This window comes from Lissotriton helveticus, chromosome 7 (assembly GCF_964261635.1).
Source record: "Lissotriton helveticus chromosome 7, aLisHel1.1, whole genome shotgun sequence".
In the NCBI taxonomy this organism is placed as follows: Eukaryota; Metazoa; Chordata; class Amphibia; order Caudata; family Salamandridae; genus Lissotriton; species Lissotriton helveticus.
In genome coordinates, this window is record NC_136068.1 from 1,903,367,607 (window position 1) to 1,903,388,311 (window position 20,705).

Sequence of the window (20,705 nt, forward strand, 5' to 3'; positions counted from 1 at the left end):
GATCACGAGTACAAAATACAGCATATAACTTATCATCACGCTGTTGTGGAGTTACAAGAGCAGTGTACTAGATATTCTTTTAAAAAAAGAAAACAAAAGTGAAACAGTAAGAATTAAAAAAGCAACAAAAGAAAAAGGCATATACAAAAACCAGGTCTGGCCATTAATCGACAACAAAACAGACTTTCAATAAATCGAGTGTTTTGTACATTATAAAGTGGAACAGATACTGCAGCTTTTCAGAACAGTCCGGTAAGGAAAACAATTGTGGATATTAAACGGAATACAAAGAATGTCAGGATTAATCAGTTTTCTGCCAGCATATATGCTCTGACCGGTCCCCATATTTGCTGCCCCAAAGCCTTTTTCCGCCTTCCCTTAATAGCATACAAATTATATTCCATGTTATAAGTAAATAAAAAACGAGTTGGCCATGCTTCAAATGAGGGGGGGTCAGTTTGTAACCAACAAGAGGCAATGCAGAGTCTTAGAACCACTGTTGCCACAAATATCAAATAGCCTGTGTTATCCGTGGGCTCGGCTTGGGCCCCCCAATGTCTATACCCAGCAAAATCTGCATTAATGACAGCTGGAAAGGAGTACTCAGAATCTCAGATAAGAACTTATTTACAAGTCCAAACAACTCCTCTAATTTTACACACGTGCCAAAGGTATGCATTACATCCGCCTGATGTGCACCGCATCTGAAACATTTTCCTTCTGGGTCTCCACCCCACTTTGAAATTTTGTCTGGAGATTAGCAGACATAAGTATTCGTTCGGCTAGTTCAATTGACCGCTCAAGCGGAATTACTTGACTTCCTAACCTACTCTCCCATTTGCTCACTTGTGCATCTAAGTCGTTAGGCATAGCCTTTATCATTATATTAAAGAGTACTCCGATCCGAGCACCTTTCTTATTAGCCTCAATAAGAGGGTTAGGTACCGTGCTTATATTAGTTTTCATTAGGTACTCACGGATTTGCAAATATTTAAAAAAATGTGTAGTTGGGAGTTGAAATTGCTCTTTTAACTAACTAACTGGCAGATGCATCAAAGTTATGTTTTGCGAGTCCTTAATAGCGAATTTTAAGGAATCGCTATTAAAAACTAGCAAAACAGGATGCATGTAGGAATCGCAAGATTCCTTATTTGCGATTCAGTAATAGCTAATTGCTAATAAGGAATGGCTTTCCCATTCATTCCTATGGGCCTAAGGGCCCATAGGAATGAATGGGAAAGCCATTCCTTATTAGAGATTAGCTATTACCGAATCGCTAATGTTCCGCTATTTCAAGGGTGCCAGCCCTGAAATGGACCTGTGCACAAATGTTACACACACACACATGCCCTACGGGCATGTGTGTGCGCAACATGTAACTTTGAAAAATGCACAAAAGTGCATTTTTCAAAGTTTTAGCAAATTACCACGAAGTTCAATTTCATGGTAATTTGCTCCCCCTATTAGCGAATTCGCTATTTTTTTGGGTTTCATGCATTGCATTTAAGGAATCTCATTTTGGGATTCCTTAAATGCAAGAGCAATTTAAGGAATCGCTATTTAGAGATTCCTTAAATTGCGATTTCTGCATTTGGGATGATGCATCCCAAATGCAAAAATACCGGGAGCAAACGGCCAGATTCTGAGAATCTGGCCGTTTGCTCCCGGTATTTTCTTTGATGCATCTGCCTGTTAATGACTTTAAGCCATTCCCTGTATACAGATCCCCAACTGTGATTAAGCCTCTTGTTCGCCAACTCACCACTATCCTATCCCAGCATATACTGGGGTGGAAAATCGGGGATGTCAATGGGGTGTATAAGGAGGTCTTTTCAATTTTATAGTAATTTTTAATTGCCTTCCAGACTTTAAAGGCAGCGGCCACCACCTTAAATCTGGTACGTTTGTAATAATTCCATTCCGTATTAAGAAAAAGATAATTCCTGGCTTCCGAACCCATTAACAGGCCATATATTGATGGCTGCAATGCTCGCTCCATAGGTCCTACCCCTGTGAGCAAGATATTTATACGAGAGAGCATGCAGGCATAATAATATAAAAGAAAGTCAGGTACCGCCCAACCTCCAGCAGCCCTTGGCAATACCATATATTTTTTTGCGCGCCGCTCCTTTCCCCGAGCCCATAAAAATTTCATGCAGATCGCCTGGAGTTGTGTAATATATGCCAGGGAGATCTCTAATGGCATACATCGATAGAAGTATAGAATCTTAGGTAATACCATAATTTTTAAAGTGTTGCACCTGCCTACAAGCGTTAAGGGAAGGCATTCGAATTGATCCAGTTGTTTACGGATCCCACTAAGTAGTTTTTGCCAGTTAGATTCTACCGTACCCGCATGCGAGGCATTGATCTGCACCCCTAGATATGTGACCTCTGTTAGAACCTGGGTATCTAAAAAAGACTTAATGTTTACGCATAATATCTGGGTCTTAGCGGTGTTTAATTTATACCCGGATACCAAACCATATAACACTGCCAAATGTTCAATCTCAGGCATTGCCAAAGCCGGCCTTGGAGAGAGCACGGCTGCATCATCGGCATACGCTAGTGCCCGATACTGTTGTTGTTATATCCTAACTGGAGGTATCCAAGGGCTCTTCTCCATCATTTTTAAGAACGGATCTATGTAAAGGGCATCCTTGCCTTGTCCTCCTTTGTTTTGGAACTATTGCTGATTGCAGCCCCATTACGGAGATCCGCGCGCTGGGTTGTTGGTACAGCGTCTGTATTGATTTTATATATTTTGGTCCGAACCCTCGAGCCTTCATCAAGTCCCATAAGAAGGCCCACGACACTTGGTCGAAAGCCTTCTCGGCATCCAACAATATAAGACTCAGCGGGACTCCCAAGCCATTTGCATGGTCTATTAAGGCGATCACCCGATTAACATGGTCGGTTGTACCACGTTTGGGAATAAACCCGTGCTGATATACAGAGACCAAGGAAGATATCGCATCTGAAAGCCTTGTCGCCAGTATTTTCGAATACATTTTCCCGTCGGCGCTACTGTTCAAGCTACTTCTCATCAATTAAGTATGGTTAAATGCGAGCATTATTTACTTAGCTCGTCATTGCCATTGCCACTAACTTCCTTGTTATGGGGGTTTATCTTGGTTCTCCCTATGTCTGATTCAGGCATATAACCACGCTCGATGAAAATCTACAAATATTCTGTTTGTTTTATTTAAATGGCAAAGACGAGCTAAGTAAATAATGCTCGCATTTAACCATACCTAATTGATGAGAAGTAGCTTGAACAGTAGCGCTTGAGGTACATTTCTCCATGATGGTCAGATTTCTAACTCTGCCTATGGTGTTGTACCCAATAATCAGGGGAAGCACGCTTTACATGGCCCCCCTCTGTTAGTCTTCGTAAAGGGAGCATTAATTTCGATATTTCCTGATATTATGCAAATTTTATGGCCATACACTAAGAAATAACGCATTTGACCTAACTATTTGTAATTGTATGTCAATGTGTATTATTATTTGTCTTCTTTCTCTCCACAGGTTTTTTGTATATTCCTGCAAATTGCAGTGAATTACCACGGATACTGACCGTGAAATCCACCACGTAAGATATTTTTTCACACGTAGAGCCTCACGGGAGGGTGCGCCTTAGCGCGAGTACACCACCGGAGGACTTTTCTGATAGGTCCTGACGAATGCTGAGCAAATTGCATTTAAACCAGCAGAAACATGTTGACCATTTTTTATTTCTAAAGGACTCAGGTTCCCTAGCACAGAACCTTGGCAGTCCGTCCACTTTGTTTTTAATCCAATGCAGGTTGGCCATTATTAAAGATTTTTGTAAAGGCTACAATCTTGCATATTTTTTAAATTCTGCACACATAGTTATAATCACATTCTAATTTGGGCACTGTTGCACTCACCACATCCCGCTCCGCTGTAATCAGGCGTTGTAGCACGCTGGGGGGGTATTCGGCCACCCCAGCGGGGACCCAATGATGAAGCATGTCACCAACTAGTGGTGAGTGAGGGTCCTTCATAAAAAAGAAAGATATTTTCTTCCCTCCTGCGAAATACTTGGGATATTAGTTCCCTTGGGAGGTGTCCTCCTAAAAAAAAAGGGGGGAGTTTTGGTTCCTTTAGGGGAGATAGAGATAAAGTACTTCATGCTTGTGCATGTGGGTTTGTGTATGACATTTTGTGTACACATTTATACGTACAGTATAGAGACACAAAAATAGACATCACAATATTAATTCTTTTGAGCACATTTTGTTTAAGTAGCTTTTCACGTAGTCACTCCTCTGTTGTTGTTTATGAATGGACTGGGATACAGGAGTGCCAACTCATGCCCTTTCTCTCTTGTTGGTATTGATGGTGCATTCTATAATTACCCATCTGCCACCACTGTCTTTCAAGACTCGCCCGGAGCCAATAACATGCTTTCTGGCTAATATAGCACCCCACGGGTTGGAGTAGTTTGCTTAGTGCATACTAAAACATTGTAACCGAGTTCAGTCAAAACCTTCCGCTTAGCCCATGGTATATGTGTCTCTTGGAGACATATAATATCACAATGCAGCCACTGCAGTTCCCTAGCCACCCGTTGTCTTTTATTTATAGCATTAGGACCCCTGACATTCAATGTGCCTAATCTCAGCATTCTAACTGCCATTCCATAATCTCAAAATAACCGACATACCCTTCCTCCACTGCCCTGCCAACCCCACTTACACAGTAAACACAAAAATGCACTTGCCATCTCCTTTTATGTTTAACCCCCCTCCCAGGTTGACCCCAACCAAACCCCCCCTCCCCTCCACCCTTCCCTCCCCAACCACCCACTACCGGTGATAAGGACATAGTCCTTGGTGATGCGAATGTGCAGTGTCCACACCCACAGGAAGCCCGCCAGGCCGTCACCCTTTCAAAACTTTTTCCCACTATCATTTGCCACAAAATTAACACAGAAAGAACAACAGAGCAGATTATCTCTAACCAACCGAGATTATCAGTTGACCAAGGTTACCTGAAGGTACCAAAATAAAAAAGTCTCTATAACATCTCTGTAGCATTTAACATTTGTGTCTTATAATCAAAAACCCAAAACAACATATTTCTAATTATAAATGTCTCGTTAATCTGCTCAGAAACCACCATAAAGTTATATACCAGACTTAATTTATACTACTGATGCAGGCTAAAGTTGGCGGGGTTCTTTACTAAACCGAGTTCACACCCTGTGAATTAATTTACAAGGGACTTTGCTTTCCAACTTAGATTAAGGTACTCAAGTGCTAGTGTCTATTGTCTTCAGGTACGCTTGCGCCTGAGATTCCGGCGTGAAATATTTAGATTGCCCCTTATAAATCACCTTGAGCTTTGCCGGATTTAGAAGGAATACTTGTGCTCCTTTAGCTTGAAAAGGTGAGATCAGCTGTCTAAATTGCCATCTTAGTGTGACAGTTGAAGGACAAAAGTCGGGGCGAACAAAGAATTCGCACCCACAACCAGTGCGGCGCTTGTCCGGGCGGGCTAAATCATATAGTGCTTCCCTCAATATGAAATTATTTAGGGAAATCAATATCGCACGTGGCAGTGCTTTAGATCCCCCTGCTGAGTTTGAGGCTCACTGAGGTTTGCGCTGAGTAAATGGGTACCGGTGTGCGCTGATAATCTCATTCTCCCATCGCCAATCACTTAGCTCTGGAAAGGCTTCTGTAAAAGTCTCAATAATGAATTTACGCACATCTTTCCCCTCTCTCGTTTCAGGTATGCCTAAAACTCGTAGATTATTGCGCCTTGCACGGTTTTCTAAGTCTGTCAGCTTCCATTCCATGTCAGCTTTTGTCGCCTGTAAAGTCTCTATAGCCGCCTTTTTTTTTACAGTGAGTCTTCGGCACTGGAGATACGTTCCTCCGTTTCTGTAACTCGCGTGGTGAGCTCATTAAAAGATTTAACCATTCGGCGCATGGTGTTTTGGAGTTTCTGGACTGCTCCCTGAGTGCGGTTGCTTTCGGCTTTGGTCTCTGCTCTGTGCGCCATTATACTCTTGTAGATTATATCCAGAGTGGCCCCTCTTGCTTCCTCCTCCATTAGCCCTTGATTCAGGTTGTGTACTTGCTCTTGCTGTTCACTATCCTCACCTTCCCAGGTGGGCTGCACAAATTGAGTCATTGCTTGTGTTGGGCCCTCTACCTCAAAATTCCGTCTTACGGTATCTTGGTAGTCGACCAAGCCTTTAACCTGTGTAGGTGACTGCACCGTGTGGTCCACACCCTCGTCTTCCCCTGTAAGTGCCTCCTCTTCTCCCCATTCACCAGGCAAGCTACTACATTCGTCATCAGAGATAACTGAAAAATCTGGCATAGAATAAAACTTGCCCTCTGAGATTGCAGACTCTGAATCAGCCACATCTTCATTTACCGCCCGTTGCTCTTTATTTATTTCATCCCCTGCGTTAATATAACAGTCAGGGGGAGCCGAACCGTCCATATTGCCAGAATTAACTGCATTACCGTTTGATGCTATCACAGTGGCAGATTTTACGCTGACCGTGGCGCTTTTCTTCAAGAAAATTGCATGTACCACAGGCGTTTTAGAGCCTTTCCCAGTTCCCTTCTCATTTGTATTTATGTTTGCTTTAGGCTCACCTTGGATAGGCTTGTTGGGTGCTACGGGCAATGCAGATCCTGCTGCGGCTCCGATGCTGTCTCCGGATAAGCCAGGCATGCGATCAGGGGGATTCAGAGCTTCAGCAGTACTTTTGCCATTCACATTCCCAGCGCCGACAGCGCTGGCATTGGTGCCGTTTTTTTTCGTGCCTCTGCCTTTCGGAGCCATACTCTACCAGTGAAAAAATCAAAATAGTGGTCAAATGTCCGGCAACAAAATATCAAAAAGTATCCAGGGAAGGTCCGAGAAAGGTCCAGGAGAAGTGCAGTTTTAATCTCCAGACGCTGCGATTACACACGCTATCGCTCACACAAACCGCGAGCCTCAAGCCGTCCTGCCTTTGAACTCAGCCGTCAGGCTCCACAACAGCCTGAAGGGCTGGAGAGCCCGCCCCCATGCTCCGAAGCACGCCGCTGTGATCCAGCGGGGAAACAAACACCAGGTCACGACCCACACCTCCGTGCTGCTATTCTCTGCAAGAGGGAGTCGGAGTTCAAAGGATCAAAAGACCCGTTCGATTCCAGCGGCGTTCCGACGTTGTTCAGCCTACATACAAAGGAAAAGGTGATCGGTTCCCTGGCGTCTTCACTGTGCGGGTGAGGAGCGCACACTTACACAACCATCCACGCAGCCGCCATCTTGCCCCCTTTCATAATTTTCTTATAGAGGTTATGTAAGGTCCTCCAGAAGCTAAAATGTGAGCATATTTTCTACACATTATCTTCCGCAGCCATATGAAAATAAAGTTTGATATTCTGAGTAGCAGCAGCCTCTCAGCTGATTCCCATTGTTCTCCCCCGACTTCACCAAAATGTTCTAATGAACATCTAGAGCGCTAACAATCTGTATTTATGGGCATAATTTGTACACCTGAAAGCCATCTTGTTGGAGTCAAGGCTGTAAAACTGAAACCATTTGGTACAAAGGAGACTGATTTTAAATAACATCATGAAGTGGTTCTTTTTGACATATAAAGTATAGTTAGTGCTCTAGAAAGCTAATAACAGGAAATATTTTCAATGAGTTCTCACATATATTCCTTATCCATGTCAGTAAAACATTTTGAAATTAAAGACATGTACTTCTAACACCAGCAGGAGGCAGTGTCTAGTGATCAACGGTAACGCTAATGAAGAACTAGAGTGCTAATATTCTGCATGTATGAGAAATGTGTGGCACATCGTGATGGATTGAAGCTGTAAAACTGAAAGGAATTTGTTACAGAGGATACTACTGTAAATGAGCAAAATGAGGGGTTTGTTTTTCTGATACAAATTATTTTTTAGAGCTTCAGAAAGGTAAAATGAGGGTATTTTCTATGAGTTCTCAAATATGTTCCCCATGCATTTCAGTAAAATCTTTTGACATGCAGAAAGAAACATGAAGTTCGAGCATCAGCAGCAGTCTGCCAGTAAAATCCCTGTATTTTTGAAGGGGCTGAAAACAGTTGAAGAGAGTTAGCCACAGGTGCAGCATCCCCTTTTCACATATGTTTACTCAGCCTAACTTTTTTCTCAGTCACTTAACAGCTGCATAAAAGTAAAGTAGTAACATTTGACCTTATAGTTACCTTCAACACTAACGGGCACATGCATCAACGGTAATTGCATTCGCAAACGGTGCGAATCGCAATTTTCGGCCGTTTGCGAATGCAATTATCAAAAGTGGAATGCATCATGTATTTCGCAATTTTAGGAATGGCAATCATGTTGCGATTTCTAAAATTGCGATTGCATTTCAGAAATCGCAATTTCAGATTTCTGAAATGCAATGCATGATCATTTTTAAATTGCGAATTAGTAATTTGGAAGGGGTAAATTAGCATGAGGTTGAACCTCGTGCTAATTTACCGAAAACCTTCAAACATGCACAAAAATGCATTTTTGAAAGTTGCATGTTACACACACACACATGTCCTTGGGACATGTGTGTGTGTAAATTGCACTTAAGTTTAATTTCAGGGGTGCAGGGAGGGGTTCTTTGGACCCCCCTGCACCCTTGAAATTGCATTTTCAATTTGCGATTCGCAAATTGAAAATCGCAAATTGTAAATGCCTTCCCATTGATTCCTATGGGCCTCTTGGGCCATAGGAATCAATGGGAAGGGTTTTCCTTAATTGCGATTCGCAAATTGTGAATCACAATTAAGGAAAATTACCAAATGGCTAAAAAAAAGCGAATTATTCATGCATTGCCGTTTGCGAATCCTTAATTACGATCCCTTAATTTTCGCAATTAAGGATTCGCAAACAGCAACATTGATGCATGTGGCCGAAAGACTTTAACTTCTGTTATCATTTTTTATATTCACTGAAAAAAAACGACAGCTAAAGTGCTGTTATAGTGAGGTGTTAGAATGAGACACAAGCTAACGTTATAATACCCTAAAAACAAGTAAATACACCAGGTACAATTTTCAAACTCACTATAACTTGTACCCTCATAATACACTATAGATATAGATATATATATTATATATGTGTGTATATATAGACATCAAAAATGCACACCAGAGTTGCTGCATTGTTATTAATTCAAAAGGTTCAATGCCGTTCTACCCTTCTGGGTCCAAACATGTCATGTCCACCTGCACAACAATTTTTCAATAAAAAGCAACTCTAGTGCCTCATTGATGTTGCTGTGAGAAATTCTGATGCAGATTTCTAATTATTAAGGTGGGCATCCAGGAAGCCACTGATTGAGTAAAGGTCATTAATGCTAGTTTTCTGGAGGGTCCAACAACCCTCAGGCACACTACTAAGATGAGAAGGACAAGACCTTTGACAACAGTGTCAAAAGCTGATTAGCAGGGATATTAATGCGGTCCCAGTCGATGGTTTCTTCAGTGTCAGCACTTTATCCTGTTGATTGAAACCAGAATGACTGGCTCCAGTCTCAGTGCCATGTCTGAAACATGGGCAGAGGAAAATGGGCTGAATAAACAACTATTCAGTAGCAAAAACACTCACATTTGGAATGCAGATGGCCCCTCACAGCCCTGGGTTGCTCTGTCCTTGCTTTTGCAACACCATTGATAGCTACAGTCTTGCCAGGAAAATTAGGACAGTAATGAGGCCATAACTTCCAAGATCTTTGGTATCTAGTGATGCTGAAATGTATTTTGTTGACCCCCACCAGTACCTCCAGTTTCATGTAAGAATGTTTTTATTTTGCACCGCTTGCTCTTCCAGGATGGACATGTGGATGAGGACTGGCCTCCTGTGGTGGACGAAAAGCAGAACTACCATCTGATCTCCCTCACCGAGAATGAAACTGCAACCACCATGAAGTTCAGCCGCAAGTTCCGAACATGTGACCCTAATGACATGGACATATCGGTAACAACATTACTTAACCTACTTTTAAATGTACAGTTTCTGCCTTGCAAAATTCATTCAAAAAAGCTTTTCTGTGACTTACAAGTTCCCATTAGGAAAACAGTGGTCAGTTTGACCATGGAAATATTTGGCACCATAGACATGCATTTTGTTGTATAGTCAAACTTTCCTTTTATATATTGTTTGGGGGATCCACATAATTGGTTTTGTGCCTTTATTTCCAATTAGATAGACCATTACATTATCTCTAAAATGCACTTTTGTCTGGTCTAAGTTACACTTTCGGTCTAATTTTACATTTGTGAATTGGACCCTAATTTTAGACCTGAAGTCAAAAACTTAGATTGCAGGTGCAAAAGTAGTGCCTCATTGATGAAGACCTGACGTAGGGCAGTGCCGCAAGTCTTCATGCTGCGCTGCCCTACATCAATGCGAAAGGGCAGGAATGTCCTCTATTTATTTAATATGGTGCATTCCCGGCCTTACTCCCTGCACTGTGACACAATTTGCTGTCTAGTGTCAACGTAGGCATCCTTACACCAAGGTGCAAGGGGGCTTCCATTGCAGACAGGATTGTCTTTTTTGCAGGAAGGGCCAACTTCCTGCACAAAAACAATCCCAAGAGCTGTTTTCCTCTTTCTATGTGTGCTGCCCAATGCAGCACACATAGAAAGAGGAAAAAAAGAGGAGAAATGAAAATATTTCTCCTTATACCGACTGCTCTGGGGAGGCAGAAGGTTCTGGTGCTTCCCCAGGTTTACACGATTACGTAAATCTGGAGGCAGAATAAAAATCCATGGGTGCTGCGTAGGAAAACCCACTGAAACACCCCTGGAATGCCTCCTTGATGCAGATTAAGGCAAAACAGCAACTTGCGCTGCCTGGCCTTACTCCATGTCCATGAGGCCATGCTAAGTCATGCAGAGTGGCTTTGTGTTGCCTCATAGGTATTATTGAGAGGGTTGCGCCCTCAAGCATAGGAAAAAGTGATGTGGTTCAAGCCTGCCATATATAAGCCCCTTACAGTGGCGTCACTAGGGGGGTGCGGAGGGTGCGGACCGCACCGGGTGACACCCTCACATGGGGGTGACACCATCTGGTTGCGCCCCCCCCCCCCCAGCAGGCCTCTGTACATGGCACCCCCTGCACCGCACCCGAAGGCCTCGGAGAGACTCGATCCGCTTTAAAAACAAAAGCGAACAGAGATATTTTCTCACCTATTCGAATTAAAATGTTCTCATTAGTTAAAGTTTGAAAAGTGTAGTCATGAGGGGCCCCCGCCATTTATATGGAAAAATACACGGTGCTAAAGAGGGGGGGGGGCGGGGAGGGGGTTATTAACCGCTTGGAAATTAGCTTTTACTTTAGTTGTTTCATATCGTAAAATTCTCACGTCTACAAACTCGCTGGTGCCTTGTACACAGATTTCTTTTTGCATCTTGAAAAGCTTTAAAAGAGAAACCACATGAAAGCGGCAGAGAGTGTAAAAGGAGGGGTCCTCCCCCCCCCCGGGGTTTAATGTGCGAGAGAGAGGGAGCTAGAGGGAGTAAGAAGACAGAGAGAGAGAGGGTTAGAGTGAGAAAGACAGAGAGAGAGGGAGCTAGAGTGAGAAAGACAGAGAGAGGGAGACAGAGGTAGCTAGAGGAAGTAAGACAGAGAGAGAGAGAGGGAGCTAGACAGAGAGAGGGAGCTAGAGGGAGTACGATAGAGAGAGAGGGAGCTAGAGGGAGCAAAACAGAGAGAGAGGGAGCAAGACAGAGAGAGAGGAAGCTAGAGGGAATAAGAGAGAGGGAGCTAGAGGGAGCAAGACAGAGAGAGAGGGCGCTAGAGGGAGTAAGACAGAGAGAGAGGGAGCTAGAGGGAGTAAGACAGAGAGAGAGGGAGACAGAGGGAGCTAGAGGGAGTAAGACAGAGAGAGAGAGGGAGCTAGACAGAGACAGAGGGAGCTAGAGGGAGTAAGACAGAGAGAGAGGGAGCTTGAGGGAGCTAGACAGAGAGAGGGAGCTAGAGGGAGTAAGACAGAGAGAGAGGGAGCTAGAGGGAGCTAGACAGAGAGAGGGAGCTAGAGGGAGTAAGACAGAGAGAGAGGGAGTCAGAGGGAGCTAGAGGGAGCAAGACAGAGAGAGAGGGAGCTAGACAGAAAGAGCGAGCTAGAGGGAGTAAGATAGAGAGAGAGGGAGCTAAAGGGAGTAAGACAGAGAGAGAGGGAGTTAGAGGGAGTAAGAGAGAGAGGGGGAGCTAGAGGGAGGAAGACAGAGAGAGGAGCTAGAGGGAGTACGACAGAGAGAGAGGGAGCTAGAGGGAGTAAGACAGAGAGAGAGGGAGCTAGAGGGAGTAAGACCGAGAGAGAGGGAGACAGAGGGAGCTAGAGGGAGCAAGAGAGATGGAGCTAGAGGGAGCTAGACAGAGAGAGGGAGCTAGAGGGAGTAAGACAGAGAGAGAGGGAGCTAGAGAGAGTAAGACAGCGAGAGAGGGAGCGAGACAGAGAGAGGGAGCTAGAGGGAGTAAGATAGAGAGAGAGGGAGCTACAGGGAGCTAGAGCGAGCAAGACAGAGAGAGAGGGAACTACAGGGAGTAAGAGAGAGAGGGGGAGCTAGAGGGAGCAAGACAGAGAGAGGGAGCTAGAGGGACCAAGCCGGAGAGAGAGGGAGCTAGAGGGAGCTAGAGGGAGTAAGACAGAGAGAGAGGGAGCTAGGCGGAGCAAGACAGACGGAGAGGGAGCTAGAGGGAGTAAGAGAGAGGGAGCTAGAGGGAGTAAGACAGAGAGAGAGGGACCTATAGGGAGTAAGACAGAGAGAGAGGGAGCTAGAGGGAGTAAGACAGAGAGGGAGACAGAGGGAGTAAGACAGTGAGCAAGGGAGCTAGACAGAGAGAGGGAGCTAGAGGGATTAAGATAGAGAGAGAGGGAGCAAGACAGAGGGAGAGGGAGCTAGAGGGAGTGATAGAGAGAGAGGGAGCTAGAGGGAGCTAGACAGAGAGATGGAGCTAGAGGGAGTAAGACAGAGAGAGAGGGAGCTAGAGGGAGTAAGACAGAGAGAGGGAGACAGAGGGAGCTAGAGGGAGCAAGACAGAGAGAGAGGGAGCTAGACAGAGAGAGGGAGTAAGACGGAGAGAGAGTGAGCCAGAGGGCTCTTGACAGAGAGAGGGAGCTAGAGGGAGTAAGAGAGAGAGGGAGCTAGAGGGAGCAAGACAGGGTGAGAGGGAGCTAGAGGGAGTAAGACAGAGAGAGAGAGAGCTAGAGGGAGCAAGACAGAGAGAGAGGGGGCTAGAGGGAGTAAGAGAGAGAGAGGGAGCTAGAGGGAGTAAGAGAGAGGGGGCTAAAGGGAGTAAGACAGAGAGAGAGGAAGCTAGAGGGAGTAAGACTGAGAGAGGGAGCTAGAGGGAGCAAGACAGAGAGAGAGGGAGCTAGAGGGAGTAAGAGAGAGAGAGGGAGCTAGAGGGAGTAAGAGAGAGAGCGGGAGCTAGAGGGAGTAAGACAGAGAGAGAGGGAGCAAGAGGGAGTAAGACAGAGGGAGAGGGAGCTAGAAGGAGTAAGAGAGGGAGAGAGGGAGCTAGAGGGAGCAAGACAGAGAGAGGGAGCTAGAGGGAGTAAGACAGAGAGAGAGGGAGCTAGAGGGAGTAAGGTAGAGAGAGAGGGAGCTAGAGGGAGTAAGACAGAGAGAGGGAGACAGAGGGAGTTAGAGGGAGTAAGACAGAGAGAGGGAGCTAGACAGAGAGAGGGAGCTAGAGGGAGTAAGACAGTACCTAGCACCGTACATTTCCGACAGAGGTGGTCCATGCGGTAAGTCGTGAGGGGGTGACACCATGAGTTACCCGCACCGGGTGACACCAACCCCAGTGACGCCACTGGCCCCTTAGACTTCAGGTCTAAACTGAGACTTCAGCTCTAAAGTTAGACTTCAGCTCTAAGTTTCATCTTTGGGAATCATGGCCTTTGTTTTTATATTATATGCACATAGGCCCTCATTAAGAGTGGCATTGTACTTCAGATAGACCCATTAACTAGGGAGCGAACCTTGACCCAACCAGGTAGGTCACTCCCCCTCCGCACAGCACCAACTGTGCCTCCCTGCCCCAGCTGCCGCTGCTGAGGAAGTTTGAGGCCCTCCGCCACCAGCCGCGGCCCGTGGAGGGAGTTACGGTGGGGCGGGAAGGCGGGCAGGGGAGGGGCGGGGGAGGGGCAGCGTTGGGGATGCTAAAAAACGGAATATGGATAATTGGAGGTAAGTAAAAAATGTCATAAATGAAACAAATTTCGTAGCGTGCCCTGCATTGCAAAATGTAATGCAGTGCGCGCTACGAAATTTGTTTTATTAATTAACCTGCACCTCATCCCTGGTGGCCAGTGGTAGGCCATAGGTAGGTTTGTTCATCCTCCACTTTTTTGCTTTTATTGTATTGCCTGTATTTTCTTATTTTTTTATTTCTTATTTTTTTTAATTATTTTATTTATAATTATTTGCTAAATCATACAATGATCAAAAAAACAAAAAAACAAAAACTACATTACAGGTTACAATTCATGCACCATAAACATACAGCACTATGCATAGTGTCCAATTTAAATACAAGCTGACAACTGCTTCACATATAACAGATCATGTTTATACAATAGAATGTGATGTAAGATAATCAAACAGATACATCCAATAATTCCTGGGTTTAGCTCCTGTAGGTAACTATTCCGCAGATGTGCTTAGAGTGTCTTTACAATAGGCCAGGTCTTTAATCCAGTGTTTGGTACTCGGGATATTTCCTGTATTTTCAGTGTTGTGACTGTGACTGCTGTTGTCTGTCTTCCCCTGCTGCCTGTATTTGGTCCGTGCCCCTTTTTCTTCCCTCTGTTCACCTCGCTGTCCCCGTGTTCTCTCTGCCCGATCTTTCCTTCTTTTCCCCTCGCTGTCCCCGTGCCTCTCTGCCCGTTCTGCCTTCTGGTCTTAGCTGCCCCTGTAGTTCTGTGTTCTGTATTTTACTTCTGTGCCACTCGTTTTTCTGGTATTTCTGTGCCCTTTTGCCTTCTGTGCCACTCGTTTTTCCCTCGTTTTTGTGCCCCTTTTGCCTTCTATGCCACTCGTTTTTTGTGCCCTTCTGCCCTCTGTTCCTCTCGTTTTTTGTGCCCTTCTGCCCTCTGTGCCACTCGTTTTTCTCTTGTTTTTGTGCCCCTTTTGCCTTCTGTCCCACTCGTTTTTTGTGCCCTTCTGCCTTCTGTGCCACTCGTTTTAGCCTTGTTTTTGTGCCCCTTTTGCCTTATGTTCCACTCTTCTGCCCTCTGTTCCACTTGTTTTTTTGTGCCCTTCTGCCCTCTGTGCCAATCGTTTTCCCCTTGTTTTTGTGCCCCTTTTGCCTTCTGTTCCACTCGTTTTTTGTGCACTTTTGCCCTCTGTTCCACTCGATTTTTTGTGCCCTTCTGCCCTCTGTGCCACTCGTTTTTTCCCTAGTTTCTGTGCCCCTTTTGCCTTCTGTTCCACTCGTTTTTTGTGCCCTTTTGCCTTCTCTGCCACTTGTTTTTTCCTCGATTTTGTGCCCCTTTTTCCTTCTGTTACCTTCGCTGTCCCTCAGCGCCCTCGTCGCTGTGTCCCCTCAGGCCCCGCCCCCCTGATGCCCCACTGCCCATTCGTTGCCCCCCGCCTCCCGCCTCCCAGCTGCTCCTCCCTCCCACCTCCCCATATATGCCGGCCGAAGGCAAGCCCGTCTGCGCCCGTCCGCGCCTGGACCGCGCCCAGCACCAGAACTCCTGGCCCCAGCACCCTCCACGATGACTGCCGCCACTACGACGCCAGCACCCTGCTCGCTCTCAACTTCGGATGGAGCCACACCTGCTTCAAGGCTTCCCCCGAAACGCACACACGACCCCTTCACCTGCCGGAACTGCAGCTACACCAGCTTCAGAGCCGATGAACCACCTGCCAAGAAAACCCCCCAACCACCTCCGATGCATACTACTGAACACCCGCTCTGCACGTCGAGCTCTGTGACCTGCTTGACACAACATCCCCGGACATCGCCTTCCTGACAGAGACCTGGTTTAACGACTCCTCCGCACCCGACATCGCCATAGCCATCCCAGATGGCTACAAGATCATCCCCAGAGACCGCACCAATGGAGTGGGAGGAGGAATCGCCATCGTCCACAACGACAGCATCAGGGTCTCGACTAGCATCAACAACGCACTCAGCACCGCCGAACACATGCATTTCCAGATCCACACAGACCCTAACTCCACCCCCACGCCCTGACCTCCACCGACTACATCCTCCTTGGAGACCTGAATGTTTATCTTGAGAACAACAATGACAACAACTCCACAACCCTGATCGATAACCTCGCCAACCTCGGACTGAAGCAACTCATCACAACGCCCACCCACTCCGCCGGCCACATGCTCGACCCCGTCTTCTCCTCAAGCCCGCACGAATTCATCAGCCACACCACTGAAGTCCTTTGAACCGACCTCCGCTGCATCCACTTCGCCTTCCAGAAGCCCACCACACACCACCGCACCCAACAGATCCCCCACCATTGCTGGAGCCGAAGACCAAGTACACGCAAACCTCGCTCTCAGCCCACCCACCGAACCATACAACACCAACGACACTGCCCACAGCCTCAGACGCTGAATCGGGGACTGCCCCAACACACTCGCCCTGCTGAAGAAATCCCCCCTCAGAGACACCAGCAAGAGGGCCAGCTGGTTCAACCCAGAACTCCTAGCTTTCAAGCAAGCGTGCTGGAAACTAGAAAAGAAATGGCACAGTGAACAATCTCCAGACAGCCATGCAGCACAGAAGGACGCCATCCGCAACCACCACCACCTCATCAGGGCGGCCAAGAGGACCTCCTTCAAAGACCGCCTCGACAACAATGCACACAATAGCAAGGAGTTCTTCAACATCGTGAAGGAACTCTCCAACCCCAGCTCCAAACACCAACGACATCCCGCCGTCGCAAGCCCTGCACGACTCCCTCGCCCCCTTCTTCCACCGCAAGATAGCAAACATCCAAGACAGCTTCAACACCCAGACAGCCCCAACAGGCAGCAACACAACAGACCTTCTGCACACCTTCAACCATGGCCCCCTGCTAGCCTGGACCCGTGTGATCATCAATGACGCCATCAAGAACATGCGCACAATCCACTCCGGCTCTCCGTCAGACCCATTCCTGCACTACGTCTTCAACAGAGCAAGCAGCTCCATTGCACCCCATCTGCGCATCGTCATCAATCTCTCCCTCGAGACAGCGACCTTCCCAGAGATCTGGAAACAAGCCGAGATCAACTCCCTACTCAAGAAACCTAAGGCAGACCCAAGAGACCTCAAGAACCTCCGGCCCATCTCTCTACTCCCTTTCCCGGCCAAGGTCATTGAGAAAACCGTCAACCGACGCCTAAGCCAATACCTTGAAGAAAACAGAATCCTGAACCCTTCCCAGTCAGGGTTCCGCAGCAACCACAGCACTGAGACTACCCTCATTGCCGCCACCAATGACATCAGGACCGTGCTGGACAACGGCGAGACCGCAGCACTTATCCTCCTAGACCTCTCTGCCGCCTTCAACTCTGTCTGCCACCACATTACGCGCATGCCTCCACGCCACAGGGATCCAAGACAAGGCTCTTGATTGGACCACCTCCTTCTTCTCCTGCAGAACCCAGAGTGTCTGCCTCCCCCATTCCGTTCCAAAACCTCCGAGATCATCTGCAGCGTACCCCAGGAATCCTCCCTCAGCCGGATGCTGTTCAACATTTACATGGCCATGCTCACACACATAGCCCGACAGCATGACCTCAACATAATCTCCTACGCTAAGGACACTCAGCTGATCCTCTCCCTCACCAAGGTCCCCATCACCACCAAAGCCTACCTCTAAGAAGGAATGAAGGCCGTCGCTGAATGGATGAAGACTAGCCGTCTGAAGCTGAACTCGGACACGACGGAGGTCCTCATCCTCGGCTCCAACCCCTCAGCCTGGGATGACTCCTGGGTGCCGCACGTAGGCGCGGACACTGGCATATTTCTTTGCATCTTTTCCACGGACTAACGGAGGCTGAATATTGAACACCCACCAAGCGAGGGGCAGAGAACTTTGGGAAGCACAGCCGGTTTGGGACTGCGAGGACCAGCGGGCCTTGGCTTACATCATTGGCAACAGCTGGGGCTTCTTACCGCACCCTCCTCCCTCTTCCCTCTCCTCTCCTACATAACGCCTCGTGGCCCCCGCTCCGCGGGAGCCGCTCGTAGGCGCAGACACTGGGCGTATTTCTTTGCATCTTTTCCACGGACTAACGGAGGCTGAATATTGAACACCCACCAAGTGAGGGGCAGAGAACTTTGGGAAGCACAGCAGGTTCGGGACTGCGAGGACCAGCGGGCCTTGGCTGACATCATTGGCCACAGCTGGGGCCTCTTCCCGCACCCTCCTCCCTCCTCCTTCTCCTCTCCTACATAATGCCTCGCGGCCCCCGCTCCGCGGGAGCCGCTCATAGGTGCAGACACTGGGCGTATTTCTTTCCATCTTTTCCACGGACTAACGGAGGCTGAATATTGAACACCCACCAAGCGAGGGGCAGAGAACTTTGGGAAGCACAGCTGGTTCGGGACTGAGAGGACCAGCGGGCCTTGGCTGACATCATTGGCCACAGCTGGGGCCTCTTCCCACACCCTACTCCTACCTACTTTAGCAACGCCCACACCCGCTCACAAGGGACGCGCGCTGGACACCCGCCGGGCGAAGTCCGGGCCAAGGGCGGGCCCGTTCTAGCCCGTTCCAGACCGAGTAAGACTGGACTGGGCCACCCCCCTTGTGTTTGCATCCCGTGCGCTTATAAACTGTATGTACTTTTACACCTACTTATAGATTGTAAATTGATTGTGTATTAGTAAGGATGACCACCAGAGAAAGTAGAAGTAAGGCTGCGAAAGGGGGAATCCAGTTAACAGGTACCCTGGACAATTTTATTACTAGTACGAACTCGGTAATAGATATGGGTATAAGTTTAATGGAGCAGAGGGTTTCACTGGATCTAGCAATAGCCAGAAGAATGTCACAAGACCCAGTAATGGCTAAAAGATCATCCTTGGGGCATATAGCATCAGCTAGAAGTCCAGAATGCATCGACAGCGCTGCTCCCTTACTGTCGCAAGTCGACGTGCACCACACTACAGCGCCGCTCCTTCAGTCACCAACTCCTCCTTTTCAGGTGCCCCTGCAACTGCCCAATGAGCCTACATCTTGTCTAGGGCTAGCTGCGAGGGGTGATAATACACCAGAAAGTGTAGAGCGGGAGTCTTCGGGAGACGAGGCTAGCACAAGACAGTTACGCGGGAGGCAGGAGGGTGCCATACCAAAACGGAAACGTCCCACCGCTTCTGCTCATGCAAGGAAGAAGGTAAAAATTACAAAGGCACAGGAGAATAAGAATAGACCAGGTAAAGAAGGGGATGGAACGGGAACTGTGCCACAGGCTGTATTTAGTGAGCAGGGTGAAGCTGGAACTGCTGCAAGTCCAGATATAATAGAAAGGGTGCAAGATCCCGTAATTCAAGGCAAGACGGGGGATAGTATAATTGGGAATGCTGATGAGGGCAATGTGATTCTACTAAGGGACATAGGGGACCTTTTAAAATCATTCTTTAACCCATTATAATTAAGACTGACACAAATGGAAAACCAGTTACTTGAGGTTGAAAAGAGTATCATAACACTGGCAAGCCTCAGCATAGTTGGGTCAGTGTCTAATCACACTGTAGGTGCCGTTACAGTACCTTTGGTGCCTTTATTAGACAACAATAAATCCCAACCACCACTCCAGGGAACTAGTGCTAACCATACAAATACAAACATGATAAATCCAGTAGGTAGTGTTCCAATAGCCAAAGAAACAATAGCCAAAGAAAATCCAGCAAGGGGCACCAACGTTACTAACATCATCCAGCAGAGCCAGAAAGGGTACCAACTGAGAAATAAACCTAGGGGAGGTTATATTAATCTCCCACCAGATGTTAGTCCATATGCAATCGTCTTGACAGGGGTTCCTGAGCTAAACAATCAACCCGAGGAAACTTTTTGGACACTAAAAAATAAAGTCTCACACTGGTTAAATGAAAAGAGGCCATTACCACATCATATAAAAAGTAAAATATTAATGGTTTGTAGAGTTCCATGGGTAGGATCAACAAGGAAAGTAATCCCAGGAGACTGTGTGGTTGTTATGTTTGAAGATCCACGTACTGTGCACCACTTATGCTCATGGAATCCTCGTCTTCATGACGGAAGCACCATAATTGAAATCAGACCACTCTCATTTTTTTATCCATCTAAACTGTGTTCTGAAGGTGGTGGAAGTTGGACAGTGGTGAACCATCACATTCAGGGTGGGACAAGTGGTGGGAATTTAGGCAATCCCAGACAATGGATGGGAGTACCAACCTTTACTAGATTTAGCTGCTTAGTAGCAGTCGACTGACTGAATCCATCAGCGGGTTGTGTAACTAGTACCAAAGCTAGACCACGCAGGCTGAGGCCCATTCCCACCAATGAAACTAGGGGACGATACATGGAGGTAAATGGAGAAGTGTATGTGGGTGCAGAAAGTAAAAACAGCCACAGTGCACGCGTTAACCCTAGGGACCCACGTGCTGCTAAGTCATTAAGTAGTGTTGGAGCAATGGTGGCAGGTAGTGCCCAGGGGGTGAGACAGC